This window comes from Bombus pascuorum, chromosome 1 (genome assembly GCF_905332965.1).
Source record: "Bombus pascuorum chromosome 1, iyBomPasc1.1, whole genome shotgun sequence".
Taxonomy (NCBI): domain Eukaryota; kingdom Metazoa; phylum Arthropoda; class Insecta; order Hymenoptera; family Apidae; genus Bombus; species Bombus pascuorum.
In genome coordinates, this window is record NC_083488.1 from 23,281,852 (window position 1) to 23,300,730 (window position 18,879).

The 18,879-nt window shown below is 36.4% G+C and overlaps 1 protein-coding gene across 3 annotated transcripts in view; it reads right to left on the reverse strand.

Moving 5' to 3' along the window:
* LOC132908362 (probable serine/threonine-protein kinase dyrk2) overlaps positions 1–18,879 on the reverse strand; it is a 265,251-nt gene that overhangs the window by 31,858 nt on the left and 214,514 nt on the right. The window lies entirely within an intron of this gene.

Genomic DNA, 18,879 nt, shown 5'->3' on the forward strand with positions numbered 1-18,879 from the left:
AATTTCCTTTAAGCGTACGAGTTCCTGTTATTATAAAACGAACTGTATATGTGCAACATTCATTAGCTAGAAAGTTTTTCCTGTTTGCAAGACAGCATTATGCCCGGAGCAAAATGCTTTCTGAAACATCTCAGCGATATATGCATGCATCCACAATCGGCTTCCTTCTCAAGTGTGACCCTTCAAAATTTTACAACGGCCTTCTCGAATAACGGTACGAGTCTCACCAATACGAGTATTCTCATTACCCGACGAATACGTTTGCAAATATCTGGAACATTCCGATTCGAGAGAGGCATCAAGGTATTATGGCCAATTTACGGCGATCTCGTAAATTGGTAACTTCCGTAAACAGAACTTTCGCGAATTATCCAAAAGAAGAATCAAGTTGGAAAAAAAAAACAAACCGACGAATATTTTAGCGCAACCGAAATATTAGCTTGTCCTAAAAGTTTCTTTCGTTTTGTAAGGAAATAATACATGCGCAATATTTTTTGTTTTGTATTATTTTATTGAATTATGTATGATCCATTTTGGATCCTAATCCAAATTCCAATGGAATCTAATATTTTTGGGAATATTCTATATTTCGAATTTTGATGTATGAAATTATTTTAGGCCATCGAAGGAAACTTTGATTTCTCTTCGAAATCATTTCTTTGGCCAATAACAGCGAGTGCTGTTGCTTTGCACAATTGAAATTGCTATTTACGAGAGTTTATATACATTTGTTTATGCAAAACGTATATAAAGATACATGTTACCGTGTTTTACTCCTGTACTTTTTGTATCATACTTCCGTTTACATTACTGTTTTCAGCGATATCGTTAAGGAAACTCTAAAGACTTCTTCTCGCATCACGTACATACTATAAACCAACAGTACGATAAAACCTGTTCTTATTTAATATCTTCTACCAAAAACCTAAACAGCAAAGTATACCACTACAATTAACCAAGCACTAAATCACTATATATTATTAAGCATACAATGAACAGCAAACGTAACAATTTATATCTTCCTTTTTACTTCATACGATCAACGTCATAAATAATATTACACGATACTTTATTCGAATCGGTCCATACAAAAATCCTATTGCAAACGCGAACGCCATAACCACAGATCATAATTTCCCCTTTACCATCACCCCTTGTTCAAAGATCATACACCGGCGCCACGTGTCTCACCCTACAACCGCAAACTTCCCACGAATTCCTCGTCCCAACCAAACAAAGCGAAAAAAAAAAACAAAAATTTTATAATCTCCAACATAATCTACTCGTAGAGATTGTAGACAATGTCTGTAACCATGCAGCAGCCCTTTCATTTGGATTTCGAATGGCACTGATTTTGAGTGGTATCCGGATGCGTTCTCGCGAAGGAAAAGTTGCACGCGGCCTCGTTGTACGAGCCTCAAAGCTTGCACGTGCCTGTTAACACGTGTTACGTCGTAGCTGCGCGTGTTCCTCACCGTTGACACGTGTAACAATAGCCGGACCATCGCGTCGAACCTCCAGTGGCCTTTCTCTCACTCTTACTGTAATTTCCGGTGGAGTGAAACTTCTATCGGGATTAAAGGGCAACAGAGAATTTTTGGAACGCATCCAGATGTTCACGAAAGAAAAATAAAGGAAACGTGTAGTGTTTGAACCTCAAGATCTCTTTCTTCTTTCCTTCGCTATCGCCAACTTGAAACTTTATCGCTGCATTTATCACTGAATAAATTGTCGTTTTTATTTGACTCGATTGAACGTTATCTGAAGCAATTTTTAATGATCGTAGTATATGTATGTTGCGTAGATGTATCTTATTTATCCTTTGAAACGGATTTTAAATGTGTCAAGTAGTTTGATAGGTTTCATGGAGTTCATGGATACTAATTTTATGAGTGTTTTTACTTTGCCAGTTACTTTACGTGTTGTTAATTGTATAGATTTTATGGATATTAATTTTATATACGATTTAAGTATGTTTCTATGTACCCACTTTGCAATTATATAATTCTGTGACTGTCGATTTTGTAGATTTTACAAATACTAATTTTATAGGTATGTTTTAAGATTGTTCCGTGTTTAATTTATAATTTTTACGTATTTTAAGCGCACAACATTTCAAGCTTGAAAATGATAAACATGGCATATGCACCGCGTTTAAAAACTTCCATATCAAAATATTTAAACAACTTCAGAATACTTTAAACAACGCATTTACACGATAAGAAACTTGATACTTGATTTAACGCAAAACATAATTGCATAATTCATCATATCATAATTCCTCAGTCTATAAAATGTTCTGCAGGATGTGACAATCGTTGCTGCAACCTATAACCTTAGAATCGGCGACAATACAATCAGCAAATAGCGATAAGAAATTCGCTGACCGACCTACTTGCATTCAGCACGATGCAGCAGAAAGCATTTTGGGACACGGCGCGGCGTGTCTTCTTCGTCGTCGCGAAACGCTGACTCGCCGATTTTCGAGAAAAAGTGCAGAACCAAGGCCGATCACCTTGACACACAAGAAGATATTTGCTTTTGGAAGCCGGAAAACGTTAATCGCTGTCTCGCGTTGTTGCTTTGACTTCGCTTGGTCTTTGTACTCATTTATGTCACGATTGTCCTCATTCGTAGCATGATTTACCTTTTAAAGTTTGAGTAATAAAAAGATGTACAACATTAAGGAAAAACGTAGAAACCTAACGTATAACTAACATATAATTTCTCTAAGGTACAAAGAATACAACAGAATAATTGAAATTATATAAAAGCCCATTTTTACAAACTAAAAATTTCAGCAATAACTTTGTACTTCAATTTGTTTAAATTTTATGGAATTATAGGACTTAGATCAAAGGAGAAACAGGGACGAAAAAGATATTTAAAAAATTCTTAAAACGCAAATGTTAGGAAATAGGATTATAATGGTAGAAAACATGTTACGATTAGAATGCTACAAAGTAGAATCGAATAACCTAATTGGAATAAAAATAATGGCAACGTTCGATTTAATATTAGATACTGCGTGTTAGAGTTTCGTTTACGACGACAGACAAACTCTAGAAAAAAGTGATATTTCTTCAATTTTTATTGATGATGAAAAGAGAAAACGAAGAAGCGGAAAATACATATAACGTCGAAGAGGAAAAGTACGATTTGCTCTATTAAATTAGATTACTCGATGATAAAACACGGTTGGTTAACTTCTCCGACGCTGTTAATTACCGCGTAGATATTTCAAGGAACGTAAATTACGAATAAAATTAGTGGAGGTTTGATCGCGATGATTATCGCGTCGTTTACTTTTCGCTTCTTGCTCGTCGATAATTGAACGATAAAATTAAAGCAACATAGAGTTCGTCAAATCATCAAACCGTTTCGAAAGCAAGGCGTCGTTAAAACTAATTAACGATGTTATAATATCGTGCACGACAACTTCGTAACGCGTTGAGTTCGCTTGAAATTTTTGCGTCAGCACAAACCGACTGTTCGTACATAGTTAATATTATATTTTATCGCCAGCCACATTAGTGAGATAGCGAATTAGTTTTTAAACAGGTTACCATTCCGTTTCTCGTTTACATTTCAATTCGACAGAAGCCCGTCTCTGGCAAAGCGGAAGGCAATTAGAGAACGATAATCATCGCGATCTGTGTGTTTTTGTAAGTCTGTTGATTCCGCGTCTGTCGGAATTCTATGTAATAATTTCGTGCCGAAAAATTATACGAATTAAAGTTTCTATAGACGTAACAGTATATTCTCTGACAATATAAAATATTAATTTATGAATAATACAACGAGCATAAGCGTTATATTAAATGAATAACGTTATATTAATTTCTCTGATTAATTACACGTTCATTACCATAGAAATTTATGTACAAAATTAAAACAAGTCAAACGAAAGAGTGAGAGAACTTAAATACCAGCCACGAATAATTTTCAGCAAGTAAGAATATCTTGAAAAATTTAGGAATCTATAAAAATATCCGATATACAAACAGAAGCGAAAAATTCGGTTTATTTGCAAAAAGATATCTGGTAACTGAAACAGCATGCTACAGTCGCGCAATCGATAGAACCGCTTTTTTCATCGATATTCATCGGTGGAACGTCGAAATTACAAGGATGTTTTCATCCCATCGAACGCAAACACGATCGTCGACATGGCCAGTCCGTAAACATATCTTTCGTATGCACCGAGATACGCGTATGGAAATGCGCATTGTTTGCCGTGTAAACGCGCGAACGAGCCGACGGAAGTCACGTGACGGCCTTTCTTTCTTTCTTTCTCTGTTATAAGCTACCGGAAGCGAAGTCGATACGAACAAGCGTTGGCGCAGTCCTCAAGCGCCATTATGTAAGAGACAGAAGCGTCGTCGATTTCTCAAAAAACAGGAGAGATTCGATCTATTGGAATTCCGATGCTCAATGCAATAAAAGAGTAGATGAAACTATGTTTCCTTTTAGTTTGTCATTTTTGTTTCCTTTTTCTTTTTTTTTTTTCTTCCTAGAAATTGTCGAATTAGTTCTACGTATCGTTCGCGCTTCGATAAATGTACGCTAATTAAAATTTCGTTCAAACAGATAGAGTTAAATAACATGGCAATATGATGTAGAAAAATGCTTTTTTCCTTCAAATATTCCAAGCTTTCGAGTATACATCACATTAAAAAACAAACGAAACTAATCTTCATAGAATTTCACTACTTTATGGTTAAAAGTGATTAGAAAAATCTGCTTCACGGCATATACATATTACAATATATGCATAACACCAAAGTAATTCGAAATTCGATACCTGACACGGTATACCAAACCTAACACCATCCCAGTAATAACAGTTGCTCGTAAGATCTGAAATCAAAGTCTCAAGGCAACTTCCTTATACCTAAAGATCGTGTAAATGAAACAAATGCTTCCATATTTTCCTCCTTACTTCTTTTACACGCGAAACAGCAAAAGGGTTAATCGAGTGTTTCGATGCTTATCTAACTGCACGATCGTGAATCGACGAATCATTGGAACGGTTCTATTAACCCTGTGAACCAATGGCGACTAACGGGATCTACGCGTGGCCCTTGCAGCAACGTCTTTGATCTAGGTGGGGCGAAATTAATACAGGATCGGCCTCGTCGTTGTATCATAGATAGCAAAATCGCGTGTTGCCTGTTCCCGGCCATCACAAAAGAAGAACACAGCTGGTTACATTGCCTTTCTCGGCCAAGGTTCGCGCAAAAACCGTAATTATCGAGACGTATAACGATGAGAGCCGAAGCAACGTTCGAACTCGACGTGATTTATGTTCAAAGTTTTAATAACGACACGGAAGAGCTGTAGAGAAGGGGGGTCTAGGACGCGGAAGATGCAATTTCGTGGGGCGTTCAACCGTATCGGCCGATAGACAACGTCGCGCAGGCCAGAGTCCTCTTCGTCTTTAATTAGCGAACCACTCTCTCGGACTCTGAACCACTTGACCCGGTGCAGGCACGTGAACGAGAATCGATGTCACTTATTCGAGCACTTGTCGTTCATTAAATGCGAAAACCTGGGGGGTTTCTTTGACGTTTTTCTTCTTCTTCTTCTTGTTTCTTTTGTCGATTTTATTTGCTATAGTTAGACGGGAAGGAAGAGGTAAACACTCGTGCAACGTTTTTCCACGAAGGCGGATTTTTCCCTTTGTTCCGAATGATCGATTATGTAACACGAATATTTCAATATAGAGATGCTTTTATATTCAATTCGTTAGTTCTTTGTGACGTTACTAGCTTGAAGGAATAAGATGGGTTGCGGTATATCCTACACTTGAGTAGATGAAATATCGGCGAGGAAAATTATGTCTGTTAAAAAAAGAAATTGTTCTATATCGTAAATAGCGTATTTAGCGTATTTTAGCGAGAATGAATATTTAAATGACTTTCGTAAATACACTGTAAACTTACAATCTCTCCCATTGTTCTTTATATCTTCAATGATTTATCAGTTAATCGTGAATTAATTCGCACTATGCTAGAAACGTGTTTCATTGATACTCGAAACGATAACAATATAGCAAACGGTGATAAACAAAAATAATCTTAAAAGCGACTGCTATAGCTTGAAACCTAAATCAAATTGTACGTGCCAAATATAATACCTTTTCACAATTTTATTTCATAAGAAACGGTATTAGAGAATGTAAGAAATTGCCTCGTCCTTCGCGTGTTAGAAATTTCCGGTGGCACGCGTGAAGTTCGAAGACCCTGAATAAAATTACGCGAAACACGGATACCAACAGGGATAATTTCGTTGATAACCAAAACTGGTTATCTCGGTACACCGGACGGCTACGGAGCTACTAACACGGTTCATTGTCCTTTTGTCAGTTAGACCACACATGCCTGCCGCCACTTACCGGCATCAAGCGACGTTTACAAAGGCGTAATTGTGATTTGTATCTACGTATCCCGCATGACGTCCATCGCGTGCGGAATTACAAGGAACGCAGCCTCGTCGTGATTGCACTTCCTGATAAACGTCTCTATCGAATTAGTAATTTTCGATCGTCCGTTGCGATTATTAATGGCGATGTGCTTGCGGTGGAAACGCAACCCGTCCGAACATCCTCGGGTAATCTCGCGATGCACGCGTTTTTCGTGCACACTGTTGCGAAGCAATTATAAGTAGGCGTGTTCTGCGATCAGCATTGTTAGACACTAGACACGTTTCTTGCTCGTTGCTTGTCCTGTTTTTTTATTACTGTAATGTGATATACTGTTTAGTTAGTTGCGGTTACCGGCGTTGTTACTAGGAAGTTCCTATGGATGAAAGTGGTACAACTAGAACATTTTACGTTAGAAATACATACATGTATAGGTATGTATTTCAAGTATATGTATTTTTATATTTTACTTCGTATCGAGCATCGTGGTTTTCGATTAATTGATTGTTCTTTGTGTGATCGTCTTATTATTGAAAGTTAGTTAATTTTATTTACTGTTGTTTTAAGAATCGAGATTAAATTTATCGGTAAATACCTTCAATGATACGAGTGTTAATAGTTTTGCAGAATACTTCTCATCTGGTGTATAATTATAATTATACCATGGATGTTTATGGAAATTTTTATTTTTATAAATACAAGTAGAGAAACTTATTAAATATTAAACATTTAGACGCTTATTAAAGACACTTGTTACTATGCTGCGATTAAAATTGTGTCAAAATCGATACCCGAGTTGATCACAAATGAATAAAACATTAACAGAGAAAGGAATTTTATACATCTGATCCTTGTTTCTCTAATTTATTCAAGCTCGGCCATTAGACAATCGAAAACATCCTCCTACTAGGCGTTACAGACATTTCAGTAGACAATTCTCTATTTGAGGTGACGCATTTCGGTAGAATGACGACTTCATTATCATTCACGCGAGCATATTCACGGCGATAACAAGAAATCTATTGAAACGTTAACTGAAAGGCATCAGTGAAAAGAAGGACATAAATCGAATCAACATAATGCATATTTAAGCGAAGTCAATGATAGCTTAGCCGCAAATCAACTTTCGACGACCTTTCGAAACCAATTTCCGCCTAAATGAATCACAAACGACGTGATACTGCTGATACACGTCTCCTTCGTACGAGCATAACTTTCTGACTATCCTGCATGCTATGGTTAGCTCGAATTTCCTTCTGACTGTAGTTTTCCTTTCTTCGTGGAATTGGAGAAAATTTCGTTATTAGTGAAACGTGTATGATTATCGGTTAGTTAGAAATTATTAGTGAAATCGACTTGCCATTGGATTTCTGGAACGATCGCGTCATTTTATTTACAAATTTTCAATCAAATTACATTATCGGATTCTGTTTTCTAGCTATTAAAGACAGTTCCAAGAATTCTCTTTATACTTTTTTCGCCGATATTTCTCCTTAGTTCAAAGAACTAATTCTTAGTCGCTTAAATTTCATAAAATTATAGGATCTAAGTGAAGGAAATAACAGTAAAAAGAATATTAAGCGAATAAATACGTTACGAATGACATGTTACGTTGACACAACGTTGACGCCTAATAGATTAAAAAATTTCAATGTTTAATGTAATTCAATGATATATTTATAACATAGTAAAGCTATTAAATGGTCCGTAATGGGTTAATGACGAAAGCCAGTTGTATATTTTTACTGTCAATGGTTTTTAAAGAGATGTTTATCGACAGGGAGTCGTCGAAGAGGCTTGTCAAATTGATTCTCGACTACTTTACGCTTGATCCGAGTTTTAAATTGACACTAAGGAGATTAATATTTAGTTACTAAGCCGCGAAGTTTAACAACGGATTTCCTGTACACTGTTGTATAACAGGTAATTCTGTTTCGCATATTTCTGTCGGCAATCTGCAGGGCTTCCCTGTTGCCATGCGCTCAAGGATCATGTTCAAGGCCTGGCAATCTGGCAAACTTCGTGATCGAAATCAACGGTTAATTTTAGTAACTCGGTTTTATTTGCACAATTCCATCTCCTACTCAATCCGAATTTATTTATTCAAAATTCGCATATCGGATTTAATCATCTCCTCCCTCCCTCTCCTCCACCCTTCTTTCTCTCTGTAATTTACTTTCAAATCTAAGAATTCAAAACGATTGCTCAACTCGCTAAAAATCGTATACGATCGCATACCACATGATAAGAGTAGCTAGGCAGAAATTGATTAGCTCGAGGAAAGCTTCTTCCTCGATTTGTCGTTGCTACACGTGAACAGCCGACGCTTGACTAAGCGTCAAATAAAGTAAAGGAAACCGCAAACGATGCAGCCGATCCATGTAAGTATAGCCGACAACGAGCCTAAGGCTACTTCCACAGGAAGATGCATGATGAGATACGCAATCAGAAGTACATATTGTAAAACACAGGAAGATACTCATGCAATACAGTATCCAGTTAATAAGGTGGTTGACAACGAGCGTTGATCACTTGTTTGTTTCTTAATTAATCTGATAGCCGAATCATCCTTTAATCAGAAACTGCTATGTCCATGAAATTAGAAATTGACAAAAGTAAATGAATTTCAGATGGGTGAATTTTAATTTATTTCTAGTTATGAAATTCTGGAGAAAATCGAATTAGAATATTTGCCGAGCGTGTATCAATTTTTGTCCAAGCATATTTAAACTCCATTCTCTTCAGAACGATGTCTTTTAAGCCAATGAAACTTTCAATCTACGTTTCACACGCGTAATAATCCCCCGTCAATTGTCCATTCCTGCGTAGTTAAAATTTCCATATAAATTCGCAGGTGTTCAATTCTGATTTTCTCGAGATTGAAGGCTTCCACGCAACTTCGTTATTCTCGACTTTTGCCTTACTTTGAACCGTAGAACATCGCTGACCTCGATTGTATCACGAACTGAAAACCGTTGCGTACATCGTCGATATCTATCATGCGTACATCGTTGATATCTATCATACGTACATCGTTACATGCGTATTTTCACACGTGCAAATAGCCATAGAGTGTCTTCAACGAAGAAGCCGAGAAACGTTGTGTCGTGGGCTTTCGCCCGACGACGTTGTATACTCGGCCTTATAATCGCCTGAACAAATGGATATCTCCATTAGCATAGCTATAAGCGCACCCGAGAGACCCACATATGCACGGGCGCATAAAGTCAAAGTGCGTATGAGGATAACGGTATAATGGCGTGGCACGGCCGTGTACACGGAGACACTGAGACACACATTGTGCAGCGTGTAGGCGATGGTGAAAACGCCTGTGTGTGTTATGCGTTTCCAAGGACCTCGGAATTCGACGAACAGACACGGCGAAACGGCTAATCAACGCAACGGTTGGCCGTGATTTTCAAACGTTGCCGCAGGCAATGTCTATCGGTCAGGCTCACGCTTCACTACGTATTGGTTCCGCCTGTAATTTACTTACTTGTTGAACCTCATTGCTTGAAACACAATTGCTCGTATCGACGGCACGAAAATGAGCTTGCAACGTGTCTATCGCTGAAGATTAAGTTTGAAAGCTTGTACGATTCTGATGCGCGATATATGTATTATAAGTGGAAGAGATATGGCGTGGACGGAAAGTGGATTCTCCATCGACGATGGTATCGATGAATGTTATATGTTAGCATTCAGGGTCGTTGTAACGTTTTATAGGTCTATTATGCTTCATATGTTGTTGATTAAAGTTTACGGCACTTGTTGCTTCGATTCTCAGATTGATTGCGGCAATAGATTCACTTGAAAGTATTAATTGATATAACAATTCGATTGTACCGTGGCGGTTTCAATTAAAAATTTCGACGCCTGTAGGACTTGCGATTAAATTGTGGAATTTGCAGCAATAAGGCAACTTCGATTTAAATTGTATTTATTGGAATGGAAAGGTTTCGTACAGGTTTCGTGTTCAAAAGTGCGAAAGTTTATTAAAATAAATTAATCGACTATGAATGTTTGGAAAAACAATTTGATTTTCAGTTGGTTTTTATTGATTGATATTCAAATTACTATGCTCGTTGCGACAACTGTTTCAATTATTACAACGTCACCTATCTTTCATTGTAAATTTCGTAGTAAGAATTGAAAAATAAAATATTATTTAAATGTATGTATTTAGTATTGTCTTTTATTTATAAGCCACAATTTGTTTTTCAAATCTTCGTGTTACGTGTACAATCAATTACGAACGATCAACTAATTAAGAAACATGAGACGAAATATCCTAATATAATTGTTCCTTGTTCCCAAGCAAACAGAAATCAGACATCAGAGACGGAAGGAAACGCGATTCATAATCCCTAACCTTGGGATCCTCGAGACAAAGAGGAAAAGTTAGGAAAACGATTAAACAGCCGTGTTGAGCGCTTTCTATGTCAAAATTATACTTTCATATGGGCAATTACAATGCAGTTTTTTACGCGCGGCCCTACGATTTTTAACGCACTACTTGACAAGCTCGTTTGCCTCGCGAGAGCAAAAAGGAAATAAAAAAAAGAACGAGTATTGCAAAATTTTTAAACGAGCCGTGACTTGTACGAGTCTATTTAACTTTGTGATTAATGCGCGTGCGATATCCACAGCACGGAGGATTAATTGCGAGACGTTTCTCTTCGCATAATTTCATGTAACGTGTCTTCAACGTATCGCAAACTATGATTACACGCGTTACAAACCTCGTCCAATGAATAATACCACGAGTTTTAGCTTATGCTCACACGAGAAACCTTTTGTTTTACCGCGAAAAGTGTGTCGTTGTATCTTCTCTGCGAGTACGTGGCAACGATGTAGTATTTAACTGAATGATTATATCAATAATTCTGAAGTTATGCACTACTTTAGAGTTTAAGTGGAAATCCGACCGGAGCGCAACGTAAATTATTGGGCAACGATTTTCGTAATCGTCACTAGCTACCGTAACTTATTTACACAAAAGCGAGCTTCGAGTTTGAAAACGCGTTACCGGAACAGTGAGACGTATTAAGTTAATTTGCGATTAAAATTTATTCTCGTTATATCATATTAATCGACTAGCTCTCTAGAAACTGGACGCGGAAGGGAAAATGGCAAATCGGATAAATTGCATTTGGAATTTCAGTTCTGATCATTTAACGTTACCCATGTTTGGATTGATCTAGTTTCTAAGGCTTATGGCTTTTAACGGTTTCTAATAATGACTCGCAAAGAACTTTACCTTTTTATATTCATAAAACAGATAGAAATCTTGTAATAGCTCAACTATTTGACTAGAAAATACACTTGCCAGGTGTGTGAATATTTATCAGAGACCTATAGGTTCTTCTTCATTTTAGAAAGTTTCTCAAATGAGCTTTCTAGTACTTGACGTATTTTATATTTAAAATTATACTTTATTATAATAGAAAGTCGTAAAGAGCTGTTACATGTCGTCCGATACACTTTATTTTATATTTTTTTTCATTTTAATGAACAAACAAAGAAGACAACTCGATGTACTTTGTTACTGCTTTTTGTACAACTAAGGAAGATTAATGGGGATTTTTTTCTAAAGATATAAACAACAAAGTTTTCTAATGTCATCAAAGTTTTTAGTTCTTAGTTGCTTTCATCTTTATTCATGATACTCTAATAACCTCTGCACTTTAACAACCTAACTTTCAACACTGCCCGCTGACTAATGGACACCTCGTACCTCGTACGAATTGCCTTTTTTTCTACAATTTAACGTCGTTAAATTGTTCTTAAACTTCGTTAACTGCTTTCCAAGTCATAAACTTAATCGTTTAGTAACAGCAAAACTATTTCGTTCTATGGAAATTTGCTTATTTGTACCCATAATGTATTTAAAAGTACCGCATTATTATTAATAGTACTTAATGGTATTGGTGATATCGCGTGATTCAGAGTAACTCACGATTCAAAATAGAATATAATTTTACAATAAACCCGCTATTTGAAAATAATTCTTCCATCGTTTGTTACTACGTATACCTTGTTAATACATCGTCGTGTGAATCAACTCAACTTGAATTTTATTAATTCACAAAGAAATTCTATATGAAACGATTTTTAAACTTTACTACAATGCAACTACGCTAAAATTGTTGTTTCAAAATTCAGAAATCTAATAATTTAATACGATATTGCGATATAACGATCGTCATTTGAAAATATCTTTTCATCGTCTATCAATATTCATTCATATTGCTTTTACGTAACACTGCATAGGTTAAAAGAACCTGGAAAGCGCGGTGCAAAGGTTAAACGAGACGATGGGCATCGTTGTCGAAAAATTTCCGTCGCAGTTGGGATTTACCGGTACGCTGAATTGGCCGGCATTATGTTACTTTTCCCTAGGATCGTTAACATCGGGCCCGCTCCGCAGGTAGCATATTTATGCTATCGCGAAATCCGAGATACAATGCCAGCCGATCGAGTTACACCGCCTGCGCCACCACGTTTATGGTTTATGCAAAGCCTTCTTATGCTTGCATGACGCTCATGACACACTGCGTAAAACACAAGTCTATTAAGGTGACGTCTCTCCAGTGTACATATTTCACCGTGTACTTACATTCCTTGTTAGCGTACAATAAAAAGTTTCACCGTGGTAAAAACATTTAGTGACTCTGTATCGATGGCAGGATTAGAAGAAAAAGAAACATCTCGTTCGATGATCCTGTCATTTCTACCCATTATGGTAAATGGGCAAGGTGACTTGGTGAATGTAAAAAAATGAAATCGTCTGGTTTTTGTGCAATTGTTCAGCAGTTTGTGAAAGTAAATATTCCACTAAGTTTTTGCCTATTGCTGACACAAATATTATTATGGCAGTACGTTTTTCAATCTTGTCTTTTGTTATTATTCGTTTTATTTCAATAAAATATCCTTTTGCAATGAACAACACAGGTGTCTTCTAACACATCCTAATGTAATAAATTATGAAATCAAGTACATAATCTATAATTATATATCAGAGATTGTATCAATTATTCATAAAGTGCTTTTAGTAAAGATACCTTGTATGTTAAGAGGTTTAAGATTGGAAGGTTCTTAGAACCTTTGTTAATATCTTAGATTCTAGTCAAGAGATTCTCTTAAATATTCTACCGTCTAACGAATTTGTTTTCTATTTGCATAAGGGTATTTCTTTTCTTGCGAAAGGTGGTTGTTAAAGCAAAATTATTAAGCTAATTTAGCAATTATACTAATTTACCTTCAATTCAATGGACATTCGAAGTCAAGAATGAGATACCTCGTAATCTAGCCTCGGCGTTCTATTTACTAAGCATTATATCTTATGATAAATAGGTACCTAGAATTGAAAGAGAAGCTGCAATCTTCAACTTTCATTTCAAAATTATTCCAACGTAGATCCAAAGCCAATTAAACGGATTAACAAATATTCAAATTCTTTTTCACACGATATACCGTACTATTGGGTTGGCAACTAAGTGGTTGCGGATTTTGTCATTAGGTAAGCGTTGACAAACTGATAACCCAATATAAACTTCTTAATAATCTTAACAACAATCTTGAAATATGAAAAATTCAACAAAATAAATACATAACTACACCATTATCCAATAATATCAAGCCAGTTAAGATTAGCTAGACTCACATAAACTACTAGAAATAATCTATTAGAACATCCTTGATTAAATGCCGCTGTTTGCACAAGAACGTTAATCAGATTCAGCATCGTTAAAAAAAATTGCTTCTATCGATTCTATCGAGACGATTAATTTCCCTCGCCTTGACATCGATATTTCATCGAATCTCTATGAAGAATCAAGCTATATCAATTATACCACTCTTTGGAAAAAGCAAGATATAAATTCAGCTGTTTCGATCGACGTCGAAGTATTAACTTTTATCATCGGTGACGTATTCTTTATCTGGGGACAGTCATTTCTTGTTGTTTATGTTTCATTATCGTTTAAACGTTACCGATATAAAAATTATCCGGCGTTACACGTAATAGCGGCAATAAAATCCGATATTCCAGGGATTGCAAACGACACTCGCGAAACAATCGTTCGCTGACACGCCGAATAAGCCATTCGTCATTGCATAATACGCTCCTTGTCGCTGAGAATGAGCGCCGATGCACTTCTACAGCTGGTTGACGGATTTCGAAACCCGGATAAAAATTCTTCAATGACTCATTGATTCAAGCTAATCGCGCATTAAACCACGATTGACCGTGCTCCTTACTTCTTTCATTAAGTAAGAAACGTTAAACCTCTATAACGATAACTTGCAAGTTACGTAATCACGTACCTACGTATTTTAAATCTCTTGATTTACGTAGTTACCATTATCGTTTAGAACAATTGGGCACAGTACTTGTCAAATTTTTCCATAATTTAAATAATAATGCCTTGACTTATTATCGAATGGAAATGAAACGGTTTTATAAAAGCTTTGGTCACGAGGTTACAACTTCGTGATTTAATTGGGTACGATTTTTTTGCATATAATTACTCGTACGCTTATGGAAATTATGTAAGATGATGAATATTTTGTTTAAAAATATTGAAGATGAAAGAAGTTAAAATATCCTTTCGCTTGCTCGAAAAAAGGGTCGTTTTTGTCCTAAGCTTCCTCATTTTATAGCTATACGATTGAACATGAAATGTATGTACACGCGATAGAGATTCGTTGCGTTGAAATGAACCAAGTAAAAAGGAAAAGAAATCTATTTTTTAATTCATACCATCACGGTCCATGCTTCGCAAAACATCTAACTGTGTCCATCTAACTGCACTCAGTGGTACGTAGAAAGTGCATAAATATGTATGTCAATTCCGCTTACAAAACTGCTGATCCTTGACCAACGCGGTTCTGTCGGTAAAAGCGGAGTTCCCTTGAAAAATGCAGCTTTTCCTAATCGGTACAGTCTTACGAAGAACGTGCAAACCAACTGCAAATACTCTTACGAACGTAAGTAACCTGTTATTTTACCTCGAGAAACAAAATATCTTTGCTCGTTTACATAAGTACGATCTAACTACACGGTCACGAATAGACAAAAGAGAATCGCATGACGGATCAGTCCGACATCTCAAGGAGACAACTTTCCGATTAGTCCCTCTCCGTTGTCGACGTAATCTGCTCGATCTGCGGTGGGCAACATGCGGTCTTATCATCGTTACGCCACGCAGTTCTCCGTGCTAAGGAAAATTGTACGTGAATGACACGATGGATTTCGAGGAAAAAGCAAATACGCTACTAATGTCTCGACTAGATATACTCGTTGATCCAGAAATCATCATTTCACTCGACCGATAACACGATTATTAAGCGTATGGATTTTCTTCGCTATAGTTTTCTCTGTGTATATCGCGACTGTTTATTTTAATTAACGTCTTATGTGTTCTTTTTTTAATATTTTGCGCGTGATGTATAGGCATTAATTTCGTTACCTGTTACTACATGGTATGCTCGTTTTCTTGGAAAGATAATAAAGATAAAAAGTTTAACATCTTCAGTCTTCATGGATACAAATACATATATATTTACTATATATTACTCTTTTTAATATACACTAGGAAAAATAAACTAATCAACGGGAGAACTTAAAAGAATAATCGGAATGGATGCACTGTTATGCTCTTATTCACACGAGTACCAATTCACGACTGCTTAAACTTTAGTAATCCTTATCTCATAGATACCAATGTACTTGATGTACGTGACGCCATCAGATATATTTGTCTTATTACCCATATATTTAATTGTTCTATGAATTTGAAGCGAATAAGATATATACATATAAATTAGAAAGAAAAGATTCTCATTCTATTCTAATTCCAAGAAATTCTTATTTAACGCGGATACAATTTTCCAAAATTTTGTGAATTCCAAACTTTGATACATTGCACTAGTAATTATTAGTAGTTATTATGTTACTAATGAATTGTTAGCGTAATAACGGTAATAAATCAGAAACAAGCCGCAGTTACCTAATCCACCAACATCCTATTCCTATACGTTCCTTATTAATTTTTCTGTAACGAATCAGTTTCTCTATTTCTCTTTATGCTCGAAAAAGACAAAGAGAGGAAGAGTGGAAGAGGGAAGCAATATATACACGGAACACTAAGGCTTTCGCGCAGCAGTTGCGCAAGCCGCGAAACAATTAGATGTAAATCCCGGCAATGGACTTTCTAAATTCACGTATGAATTAGTCCGAGGGCCTCGATTAAACCGCACACTTCGAGTTCCCTGACTGGATGTTTACCTACGTAACATATGCAACTCTCTCTCTACGTCTTACTTCGTTTGTTTAATTTAAATAGACAATTGAAATAGACAAAGGAAGGCTAGAAAATTTTTGAAATTAGAAACGATAGAATTAATTGCAATTAATTAAGCCGTGTCTTACGATACAATTAAACGTACAAATTTCTAATTTCTAATTTGAATTTCTGATTAATTAAAAATTGATTTCATTATGCTTCATTATGGAGTAAAATCTTCGTGATAGAAACGTATTATAAAGTATCAAAGCATGAAGATTTTGTACGTGATTATCTATTAACGTTTCCTTTTACCCGAATTTAACGTAGAATTCAGACTCTAGATAACCAATAATCGTACACTATTAACGTTTTATCGAACTAAGTTATTTTATATCTAGATAACCGATATTTCACTGTACGTATGAAATACGCGTTATTTCTGATAAACATTGCAACATCTAACAAAGTGATCGAGATAAAGCAGACAATGCAGGTGTAATACGAATAACTCGAAATATTAATCCGAAAATATAATAATAGGATTGTCGAAGTAGATACGCGTAACGCCACCTTGTTCGTATCACGATGGAAACGACATAGCGAGGTCGTGAATTAAAATTAAAATATTAAAATAGTGATATCGTTTGATGTAGCCGCGAACCACCTTGAATTTCAAATTGTACAAACTTGATTGTGAATTGATATTTGAAATTTTACACTACAACAGACATGTGTTTTTCCAAGCCTTCCAAATTATCAGTCAGTCTTCCAAATTGCATAATCCAGAAAGAAATTTGTTAAACGTACTACATATACGGAAATAAGCACACATAATTTAAATAGATTTGATATCGTCGGCCCTAAACGATACTCGAGCTTCTTATCTTCTCTACGTGTTTCAAATTAGTGTGCCGGGTTTTCGAAACATGATAAACTTCAACGCCTGACTGATCTTATGACCATAAAAAATCCCGATGCTTTCTTCCTGTTAGGAACTGCTTCTATTTTTAAGCAGCTACTTATTCCAACTGTAATAGGATAAACGCCATGTATTTACACAATTGTAAGGTCATGACGAATTAATAAAAAAATCAAAAGTCGAGAAACATTCACAAAAACACTTTACTATTCACAAGCAGCGTAACACTAATCCAATGAAAGCACTAGACCGCAAAAAGCGAAAAGCAACGGAATTTAATAAAGCGTAAGAACGAAGAAGAAAGAGAAGAAAAAGAAGAAAAAGTAAAAAGAGAGAGAAAAATCGAAGAAACACGATAATACTGGGTGAGACGGAGGTAGAGAGTTGCAAGTGGAAAACGACGGTGTCGCATGTGCCTCTGCAGATAAGAGTCTGCAGTCGTCAGACTGGCGTTGTCTCTGCGCTTAAAAATTATGCTGCGCGATAGGAGGCGACAGCGTGCGTCGCGTCAGCTTTGGTTGCGCAACTTGCGCCACGCAACGAAATTCGATCATCTTTGCCGCATAACGCCGCGGCGAACAGAGACAAAAAAGAGAAGGGGAAGAGGGATGAAGACGCAGAAGGGAAGAGAGGCAGAACATTAAAGGTGACAAATGGCGGTGACATGGCACAATTGAAGCGACGCCGGAGATGCTGGAAACCATAGCTCTCCACGCGAGGTCACCAGAAGAAGTAATCTCTAGCGACGCACGACCTGGAGGAGGATTAGTCGATCGAACCGAATGAAATATCGCGAGGAAGTAGGCTGATTCGGAAAACGACCGAGGATGCACGTGAATCACAGAGGCGACAAGAACTTTTGCTATTAATCCTTTCACACTTGATATTTTAACAAGTTATTGATTGATTAAATAATAAATTTTTTTACGGTAAAATTGGTCGTAAATGTCAGTGTACCGTGTTTTCTTTTAAAAACTACCCAAAGAGATGCGTTTCCGAGATTAATGATTAATAAATATTTTTAGAAAATTAGCCACAGACTTTAGTGCGTTATGTGTTCCTTGAAAAACCATCCAACAAGAAAACTGCTTCTATCGTTTATTATCGATAAGGAGCAATTTTTCTCGCAGGCTAAAATAGAGCGATCTTGAAAGGGTTGGACTCGTTTCAATCTTTCATTCTTGTCATTCCTTCTAGCATGTAAGCGTGAAAATAACTGCAAATGCTACTTAATTACAAAACGT